The sequence below is a fragment of the Equus przewalskii genome, chromosome 1 (genome assembly GCF_037783145.1).
Source record: "Equus przewalskii isolate Varuska chromosome 1, EquPr2, whole genome shotgun sequence".
Lineage (NCBI taxonomy): Eukaryota > Metazoa > Chordata > Mammalia > Perissodactyla > Equidae > Equus > Equus przewalskii.
The window spans coordinates 45,167,628-45,178,697 of record NC_091831.1 but is presented as its reverse complement, the minus strand read 5'-3'; the positions used below and the strand labels follow the sequence as shown (position 1 = coordinate 45,178,697).

Sequence of the window (11,070 nt, the reverse complement as noted above, 5' to 3'; positions counted from 1 at the left end):
ATCTTAAGGGGGAACGATTTCGGCATCAGATCCTTGCATCAGGTTAAGATATTAGGAGATAACTTAAATTCACCTTATGTTCATCTGATGTCAACAAATAAGTATTCTTAATCCAGCAAGTGGATTTTTTACAGGAACTTCATACAGTTGAATATTTCCTGTAAAAATTTTTTTAAGTGATCATAGTTATTTTTATGATGGATTCTAATACCAGTCCTTTACAAATGTGCTCCATGACCTTAAACAGTAACTGTCTTTCAGGGCATTATTTTATACCCCCAAAAATGTGGGGTTCAGTCTCCATGACCTCTGTGTTTCCTTCTGCTGCTGTGTCTGTATGCCTGCGTGTCTTCTGCTTCTGTGATTGTCTCTTATTGTACCATATGTGATTTTGTTTTATGTTAAAACCCTTAGTGTTAACAGATATATCTGGATCTGCTTTTAATTTACCATTTCTACATTTGAAAAAAAAGTGAACATGCTATATTGAAACAACAGTTTTAGAATTAGAATCTCTTATACTATATATTATCTCTATATTAAAGTACGCTACATAATTTATATTATACTACATTTTATACTGAAGATATTTTATAAAAATATATCTTATATTTATAAATTTATATTTTATATATTAAAGACAGAAAATGTTTCTGTAATATTTCCCTTAGAACTATAATTTATAAAGGAAAATGCTCTGATATTTATGAGGAGCCTGCCATATGAGGAACTAATTCAGTTCTAGGTACTACATTAGGCATTTTATTTCCACTATCTCATTTACTGAGAGAAGATAGAGTTGCTAAAAAACCTGACAAATTTAAACACAATATGTTGTTCGTATCATCTTGGAGGAAACTTAGTTATTTTATCTCATGTATTAACTTAGATATCTGGTGCCAAAGCCCACACAATAAATTTTATTTTTTTCAATATGTGAAATATAATACTAAACAAGTTATTAATGTTTCAATTATTTTGCCCAAAACTTTATTTTGATTGTCTCCAAAAGGCCAAAATGTTGCATTGTGAAATGTACTACCCTTGCATTTTTTAATTAATTAACGTATTGAGTATAGGTATAGAAAGAAGGACATTTTTTGGTATTTTATTTTCCTCAAGTGTAACCATTATATATGCATTTAATATATATATACAAATATAAATATATATTTAAGTATATTTATTGCCCAATTTAGTTAAAACATCTTGTTTATCAAACCTAACCATAATATTCTTTGTGCATATCTCCATATTCGTTGTGAAATTTAAAGAATTAGCTTCCAAATGATCCAGTATCCAGATGTAAAAACACTCACAAGTTTCATGAATACAAAATTTAATCAGAAATAATACTTTTTAATGGTATAGACACACATTACATTTGTTTCTGTCTGTAGGAATATATAGGGCAATGTATAAAAATTTTACCAACACCAGAAGTTGTAAGAAAATATTTGATAGTTAACAATAGTGTGCCCTTAATTACGTAACTGTTGCTCAGATTAAAATTTGAAAAATGAGTTTGACTTATCAGTTCTTTTTATTTACAGAAATTTGCAATGTCATGTTTCTGAATACTCTGCACAAGATCTACAAATAAGGTATAGTATATTCTATTTTATAGTGAAGTTTACATTTAAAGCCTCATGTCAATAGTTTAGTAACTAAGGGTTGTATCTCATGAAGAGAATCATAAGTAAATTATTGGTTTGGGGATCCAGATTACAACCATCATCTATATGTTGGCAATTACTTGGTGATTGTTCTTTTGTTTTATTGAAAACCCACCTATGTGGAGATGTCTACCATTTGTTGCTTTTCCCAAGTCTCAGTTGTTTTCAGCAAAATAGAAATGTTTGATTGATTTAGTCTCTCTGCCATTCAGCAAAGACTTTCTTGCTAAACATCATGAGACAGCTGCGACGCTGTAATTGATCCACTGAAAGGAGCACATGTAGAAACATTTGTCCAAATTCAACAGCCACCAGGACAAAACCATGAGAAACATGAATTGATCAATGTCAGAAAAAACATAAAATCTAAAATCTGAGTGTGGAGTGATGTTAAGAGACTGAAAGAGTCCCTTTTTTTTTTTTTTTTAATTCATAGCTCTTTATTCTCAATAGAAAATGGTTGATCTGAGTTATTAAAGAGTGACTAATGTTACATTGAACTCGTGTTATCTGAGACTATAAATTATTGGTAGAAGTATTGTTTATCACTTTATATATTCTGGGGAAAATTTTGTATTTAACAACAAAAGCATTTTGACATGAAATCTGTTTACTTGCTGCTCTTTTCCTCTGAAGAGACTCTTGTCAATGTACTTCTGGCTGAGTGCTTGTTAAAAGGAAGTAAGGAAGGAAGGAAGGGCAGAGATGTTGAAATGTGGAAAGTAAATGCCAACCCTCAAGGCACTGGCTTTTAGGAAAGTTGAATGACAGGAAGCATATTTTTTTTGAAAGCCCTCATTGGAGTGACTTGGGGTTCAAGTTACAAATAAAAATCTAGGAAATAAATCAAGGAAAAAGCATTGCAGTTCGTCGTTATTTTAGTCATGTTTTCATTAGCTTCTCACTAGAACTTTCAGAAAAGTTAACAGCTGGATAGAAGAATTTGGAATCTTTTCAGGCCTCGTATTTCCAGCTGTTTCTCCTCTGGTTTTGGAAGGAGGCACAATTGGATGTGAATGCTTTATGAGTATAACTCTAAATGCATATTTCTAATTTAATATTGTAAAATAAACTGGAAAGTTAAATGAAAGATAGCTCTTTTGCATTTATATTTCAACTGCTTTGTTTCTTAAAAAAGTAGTTTGATACTTTTCAATTACTTTATCACTGCTGGTAATATAAATTTTAAAATAACACTAGAGTAATATGTGGGATTTAAAAAAAAATCCCTGGACATATTCAGCTTGTCTTTTCTAGGGAAATATACATTTAAATAATAAGAACTAGTTATTCCTTCAATCCCTGCCATAGCTAATAACAAAAATAGCAAAACATCTTGCAATAAAACAATCCCAAATTAACCAAAATAAGGTTTCACAGAGGACATTTCTTGCCTTGTTTAAGAATCCTATTAGTTGGCATAACACAATTATATTTTCAAAAGAATTTTACTAGTGCCTGACAAATGAAGTCCAGCACGTAATGCAACGTGGCACAACCCTCTTCTCTAAGATGTTATTTAGAGAAAAGTAGTTGTAAAAGTACAGTAGTGGTGAAAGAGTTTATTAAGCATTGAACTTGTACCTTGTCTTTGAGGCATTCGAGTATACAATGAAGGCTCATTCAGACAGTCAGCTCCAAAATTGCTATGACTTTAAAAGTCTTCTATCCGTGTGTTCGGCCCAATCTTCCCACTGCCTGAGTGGCAGTGGGAGACGAATAATCTGTTGAAGTATAATCACCTAGGCAGTAACTCTAGGATTTCCTATAAATGAGCTCGTGCATTATTGACTTTTAGGAGAAGAAAGAGGAATTAAAAATACCCACAACCCAAATGATCAATATATGCCATTGCTCTGTGCTTATCAGGATAAAAATGAGGATGCACTGTGCTTATTTTCACTGTTCATTCTAAGAAGCTGTCTTTGTATGTCTATTTTTATGTATGTCCCATATTTAAAAGATAAAGTAATGCACATCATGTTTTCTTATCTGAATTTTTATTCTTGATGCTGCTGTCAGAATGATGAATATGTATAGATAGGCACATAGCAAGAGAACTTCTGAAAGTAAGGGAGATAAGAAAATACTCAGTATTCTCAGTAGCAGATAAAAGAAAAGGAAATCTGGTGGTTACATTGGTATTCAGTTCTTTTAATCAGTGCTTGTAAGGCAGGCTTACAGATCTTTTTAGAATATTTGACATTCACTGCTTCTTACTTGCAACCCCAAAGGACAGTAACCAAGCAGAAGATGACCCCTTTGCCTAGTTCCATCTATTCCATTTTTGTAATGCTTCATTTTAAACAACCTTCCTTCATTCAACTGTTATATGTCTTATTTCTTTATGGATCTTGGTTTCTAGTTGGCCATTGGGTAACTGGATTTTTAACACAGAAATAAAAATCATCTTCATCTCGTGTTATTTACAAGTTTCAATACAGCCAATCAAATATCAGATATTTGAACTCTAGAATGTTTTGACTTTGAAGTTTAATTTTCAGGGCAATCTGAATTACTTGTTGATTCTGTGTCTCCTTTTTTCTTTGTTATACCCTCCACTCCTAAGTCTAGCTAGTCAACATGTCCTTTGCTTTGGTTTATGTTGTTTATAAAGTGACTTCTAGATTCCTCTATACTTAAGGTTAGTTCAAGACTGACTCCTATAAATTCTTCCCTGAACATTATAGCTTTGCTAACCCAAAGTAATTTTACCCTTATCATATACACTCTGTAAATAACCACACGTTATAAATTCCTTGTCTTCTAAGTGCACTGAATAATATATTATTTTATTAATACACTTTATTGTCCATTGACTTTGCATTGCATTAATGTTGTCTCCCAAGCTAGAATGCAAGTTTCTAGTGGGATTGACCACATTTCTATGAGAAGAAAGAAATGAAACAAAAATGTTCCGAAACCAAGTAATAAAAATGGTCATGTCATATTCATATGCTTTACAAAAGTAGTTGCTAAGAAATTAATTGATAATTTATTAAGGAGAGTTTCTTCTTATGAGAACCAGGCAAAGAGCTTCTTATAAATGTTGCTTTTGCAGTGATCAGGCAGGAAGGCTATAGTGAGAGGAGTAATATTTGACATATTGCAACCAAATAACTTATCTAGAATTTGTAAACTGGTTTTCTTCTTCACATAGTTGTATTCTAAGCATCTGTCAAGAGCCAGATTTGATTTGACTGCTTGTTTGGAGCTGTATCCATATTCGGAAATTCTGTAACATTTCTGCCTTCAAAATACAGATTATTACGTTTTATATAATCAAGGAAATTTTTACACTTTATTTTGTAAAATGTGGAATAGAGAATATTTACTTACACAACTCTTTCTTAGTATTTATTAATTTGGGGTTATAAATGTCATTGTTTTCCTTTTTTCTTTTTTACAAATATGTATTAACTTTTTCATAGAAATACATACACACACACTAACCAAAAAGAATTATCATGCTTAAGGAGAAGTTACTTAACATCTGTAAGTCATCAGTGAGAGTTTTGGGATAGAAATTAGGGCTAGAAGTACTTACCTCATGCAAATGATGTAGAGATTAACTATATTATTATAGTTAAAGAGCTTAACAAAATGTCTGGCACTTAGTAAAGGCTTAATAAATATTATATTCCATTAATAGCAATCACAGAAACATTAATTATTAAAATTCCACTTTCAGTGCATTATAAAACACATTTTCTAATTATTTCAAAATTCTTGATTATTAATTATCCTTTTTGGTCTTCTTTCGGATTATTTAGAAAGGATATCTCTTCCTTTATTGTCTGTGTACTTGTATATCTCAAAGTATCATTCTAGGGGCTGTGCTCATGGTGTAGTGGTTAAGTTCCTGAGCGCTGCTTCCTGGGTTCATGGGTTGGGATCTCGGGGGCAGACCTACTCCACTCATCAAACTATGCTGTGGTGGCATCCCACATACAAAATAGAGGAAGACTGGCACAGATGTTAGCTCAGGGCCAAAGTTCTTCATCTAAAGAGAAAAATATCGTTCTACTTTGAGTATAACAACGTATTTGCTGGAATAGAATTTTAAGCTGAAACATTTTTCCCTTGTAAGTTCTGCATATGATTGTCTAATGTATTCATATATTTAATGATGTAGACAGTTTAGGGGCTAATCTAATTCTTATATCTTTGGTTGTTTATCCCTCTAAGCTTCTATTTTTCTTTGTCACTAACATTTGAAAATTCCAGGAGATTATGTCTTGTGTAACACTTCTCATCAAGTTTCTCTGGAAATTCTTAATTTTTAAAATGTGATCTATAAATGAGGAAAATGTTCTTTTATAATTATTTTAGTTTTTCTTTCTGTCTTGCTCCCTTTTCCTTTACTTTCTCTAATTTGTGGATTGAACCTTCCAGATCAATCTCTCATCTCATTATTTTTTCTTTATTTATTGGTTTATTCTCTACTCTTTGTCTTTGAATTTCTGGGAGATTTTTGTGTATTATCTTCTACTTATGTAGATGATTGTGTCCTTTCTTCCAACTATTCTTATTGCTTTTTTTTGTGATTTTTGATTTGACAACCTTGTTTTCCCTTGTCACACTATCCTTTATGTGTTCACATTATTCTTATAACTAGATCACATGATTTTGTTGACAAAATTAAACCTTGGATCTGCAGAGAAAATGAAATTTCTTCTCTTTAGACTGTAACTAGTCTCACCTACATCTCAAGCCTCCATGTTGTTGTTAGCTACAGGGAATAAATAAATAAGTAGTTAAATTCAAACTTAATTATCCTAAGTATTCAGTATTCGGTCTCTCTTGGATTAAAAAAATGCTCCATGTTTTGGTGATGCCAAGTCCTCCTCCTGCCTCTCTCCCTAAAGGAGTGTCTGGGTGTGCAGATATGTGTGGAGGTGTGGGACGAGAAGTATGAAGTATAGTGTAACTGAGAAGATCTCATGATGATATAAAAAAATTGTGGTTTTAGGCACTCAGCTTCCTCTCGTCTTTGATATGACATTCCTGGTCTCCCTGATTCTCTTCCTCTGAAGTCTGAGCCTCTGTATGTTTTTTCATCTTGGGGAGGGCCCAGTAGTGACCTACCCCTTGCTCTGTGATGAAGTCTTACTCTGAGTTCCATTAGCTGTGATGAATGAGGCACGCTCTATGGCCTTCTGCAAGGCCACCTGTTCCTGCTACAAAAACCCTTCTGGTCCACTCCTTAGGCAGAGTCTCAGCTAAGATGATGATTACGAAATTCAAAAAAGCCGAAATTCAGAGCTTCTCTCTCCCTGACAGTAATAAGTTTACAAGTTTTCTTTGATGGGGCTTCCAGAGTCGTCAAGAATATTTGAGGGCAAGAGATCCTACTTTGCCCTTGGTGTTGCCCTCTCTTACAAAAATAAAATTTGCCTCTCTGAGTTTGTCTGCATTTGTCACTCTTCTGTCGTCCTGATTTTTTCCTCACAAATATCGTCGATTAGAAAAGGGGGAGGGCAAGGTTTTACTTCCCGTCTTCTCTCTATCAGTCAGATGTGGTAGCTGTGATAATCTAAAGGGAGATAGCTAAACCTGAATCTATAGGTTCAGTTACTTTTATGCTAAATTGAGTGTGAAGACCAGAACATTCTCTCCCAGTACAGTGACCTAACTCTCATGGATACTGACTCACTCCATCAAGCTGATTTGTATGTTAGAAGCTAACATTTTCCTTGTTCCTTCTCTCAACATTTCTTCTAAAATATATCTTAATCTTTCCTGGAAATACTGATGTCCTGGGTAGAGTAGAAGTAATGGTTAGTACCTGGAAGACATGAGAGAAACTCATAAGTAATTTTCAAATGCCTCCTGCACTTTGTCAAGTGTGTTAATACCCTATTTTTCAATCACCTCCTCTATTTCCACTAGTGAATCTGTGTCAAAAGGATTACTCATTTCCAATATGAGATGTTGTACCTTTTTCTGACAACATTTTCCCTAATACACTCCCTTTCTTTTCTTGACATTCAGACTTTTGATCACAAGGAATTATTTTCATGTTATCTATATATAATTAAATAAGAGTAAAAGTGTGCTTTATCTAAGGTTGGATTTCTTGCAGCTGTAATCTTTCAGAGAGGGAGAATTTTAGGTTCAGGTGAGTTGCATGAAAATCTCTTTGGAATAGTTGCAAGCACCAAAGGCAAAACCACAATAAGTTTAGATGATCATCTGTGCTGGGCTGATCACTGTATATTCTGCATAATGCTGGGATATTATGAATATTTTTGATGGATAAAGATGAATGGTATCTCAAGTAATGTGCTACCTCCCCTTCATTTCATGGTCTCTTGAAGTGTTCTGTTCTTTTGTCGTGAACTTCATAAGGATCTGTGATGTTCAGCCATGTAACCTGAACGAAATGTTCTCTCAATTAGCAGTATAGGACCTAGGGCCTCACAGCCTTCCTCTAATGCTTTCCCCATCCTCATAATAACCCAGAGAAATTCCATGTAGTGTCTGTTAAGTGGATATTGACATCCATAAATTTAAGTACTAGTGTAGTTTTATTCTTCATTGAATTTTATATTTTATTTACACGTTTTTGTTTTTACTTTGTCTTGTTTTACTTGCTAAATGGGATATTAAGCTCAATAAAATATCTCACAATTCTTGAATATTTTTGGAATCCTATGAACTTAATCATACTTCTTAAACAACTATATTTAGAAACATCAGCTTTCCTTTTTTGAGCTCTATTTACGTAAAGCTGTTATATCTTTTCCCAGGGTCACTTAATAATTGGCAATTTTATTTTTATTTTGAAATTCTTTACTAAGGATTTATAATCACACTTACTGCATATCATCTAAGTTTGTCAAAGTGATCTTTTCACTCCGAAGACCAGAGGCTGCCTTGAGCTGTGTTTGTGCAATATCTGATTATATGGCATATTTCTTTGAGTGTGTACATTCCCTCAGTTCAAACAGTATTATCAAGGGCAATATTTCTAAAGTGAGTTTTTCCCCCTTTAGTCAATTGATCAATTTAAATAAAGCATTAAAAATGATGTGACCTTGGCTCAATAGTTACTCTTTCTCCAGTTTTGTTTGAATATACTATGAGTGCTGTGAAGTTTGGTTATGAAGTACTTTGTCCTCCCATGTATAAATGGTATTGTGAAATTTTAGGGGTTTTCCCCTAACAGTAAATAAACCAGATCATTCATATCATATTCTCTTTTAAAAAATGGTAATGACTATTGATTCAATATATTTAACACATTAAAGCCTTATCTCTGCAGTCTCTCATATTTGCCTCTCAAGTTTATCGGAATCATTTTCCATGACCCACATCATACAGATCACAGAATCTTTAGAGTTCTTGAGCTATCCTAGGTAGTCGTATTATAAGCCAGGGTGACTCATCCATGTATGGATTTATCAGGCTCTTCTCATATACAGGAAAAGAGAGTTATAGTGTCTCTGTGTCATCTTGATCTTGTACCCAGATGATGGCTGTGCTCCACAATTAGTTATTCAAGAGACTTTATAATTCACATCTATCTGACCTTTATTTTCTTATGTGAATTCTTTCTTTGTGTGTGCACATTTGGAGCAGGGTTGAATTTTCAATATCATCATCAATACTATGCTATTGATAATAAGGTAGCACTCAGTAGGTGTTGAGTGCTTGCACACAGATTACATTTTAAACTCTCTGAACAATCCATAAAAGAGGCATTGTTTCTCCTTCTATGCATGTAAGGAAAGTAGACAAAATTACACATGATTAGCAGAACTGATATTGCACAAAATTTTTCTCACATCAAGGACCATTTCTCTCCAAATTTACTTTGTTACTGATTAACTGTATTAGTAGTAAAAGTATGGGAGTTCTTGAATTTTGAGAGTCATCAATTTTTCAATGAGCCAGGTCACTGATGCATATTACACATAACTTGGCATCTCTTTGTGATGTAGTTATATTAATATATATGGCTTATTGGAAACATCATTTATAATACATTGTGTCAAGTGCACCACGTGGAACATTTAACAAGACAGACCATATTCTAATTGCATTTTCCCAATACAATTAAAAGGGTACAAGTCAAGCCAGAGTTTGGAAGAAATTATTTGAAAATCCCACATTTGATAAAGAACATGTATTCAGACTATATAAAAAAACTCTTAAAACTCAATAATAAGAAAACAACCCAACAAAATAAAAGCAAAATATTTTAACAAACACTACACAAAAAGATATATGGATGAAAAATAAGAACATGAAAAGATGCCCAATATCATTAGGAAAATGCAAATTAAAAACACAATGAGGTCCCACTACACACCTTATCAGAAAGTCTAAAATTAATAAAGTGGCACAACTATTTTTGGAAATCAGCTTGGCATTTTTAAAAATTGTTAAAAATATGCTCACCATGTGACTTTGTATTTTTTCTAAATATTTACTTAAAAGAAATAAAAGCATATATTTATGCAAAGATTTGTATATGAATATTTACAGCAGTTTTATTTGTAATAGCACCAAACCAGAAACAAACCCAAATGTCCATCAACACATGAACATATAAACAAATTGTGGTATATCAGTGCAATGACATATTCAACAATGAAAAGGAAATGAAATATTTATATACCCAACAACATGGATAACTCCCAAAATAATCAGGTGGAGTGAATGAAGCCAGACAAAAATAATAGTACATGCTCTATGTTCTCATGGATTTGTAATTCTAGAAATCACAAACTAATCTATAGTGACATAAAGGAGATCAGTGATTGAGAATGGGCAGTACAGAGAGAAGGGAGGGCTTAAACAGAGGCATGAGGAAGCTTCTGGGGGACATGGATATGTTCATTACCTTTGTCATGATGATAATTTCATAGTGTTACATATGTAAAATTTGTCAAATTATATACTTTAAATATGTGAAATACATAGCATTCCTTAAATAAAAACTCAAAAGCAAATTAAAATTCAACAAAGCTATTTGAAAGGTATTCATTGTGGAGAGTATTTAAAGAATCAGTAACATGGACAAAAATATCAAAATGAAATCCTTGATTACTAAATCTTGATTGTGGGAGACCAGAGGTGACTTCTAGTTGGTAATTTCAAAAATAAACATCTTTCTTTACTTTCAATGGGGTTACATTCTGATAAACCCCTCATAAGTTGAAAATGTTATAAGTCAAAAGTGCAATTAATACACATAACTTGACAAGCATCATGGCTTAGCCTAGCCTACCATAAATGTGCTCAGATCATAGCCTACAGTTGGGCAGAATCATCTAACACAAAGCCTATTTTATAATAAAGTGTTGAATATCTCATATAATTTACTGAATATTATACTGAAAGTGAACAACAGAATGGTTGTATGGATACAGCGGTTGGAAGCGCC

General features: G+C 32.9%; 1 protein-coding gene across 1 annotated transcript in view; it reads left to right on the top strand.

Moving 5' to 3' along the window:
- Positions 1 to 1,553: 1,553 nt before the first annotated feature.
- The window catches only part of PCDH15 (protocadherin related 15), a 954,225-nt gene continuing 944,708 nt past the window's right edge, over positions 1,554 to 11,070 (top strand). Inside the window, exon 1 of the mRNA XM_070611290.1 lies at positions 1,554 to 1,604. The gene's annotated coding sequence lies outside the window, so the exon portion shown is untranslated. The remainder of the gene's footprint in view (positions 1,605 to 11,070) is intronic.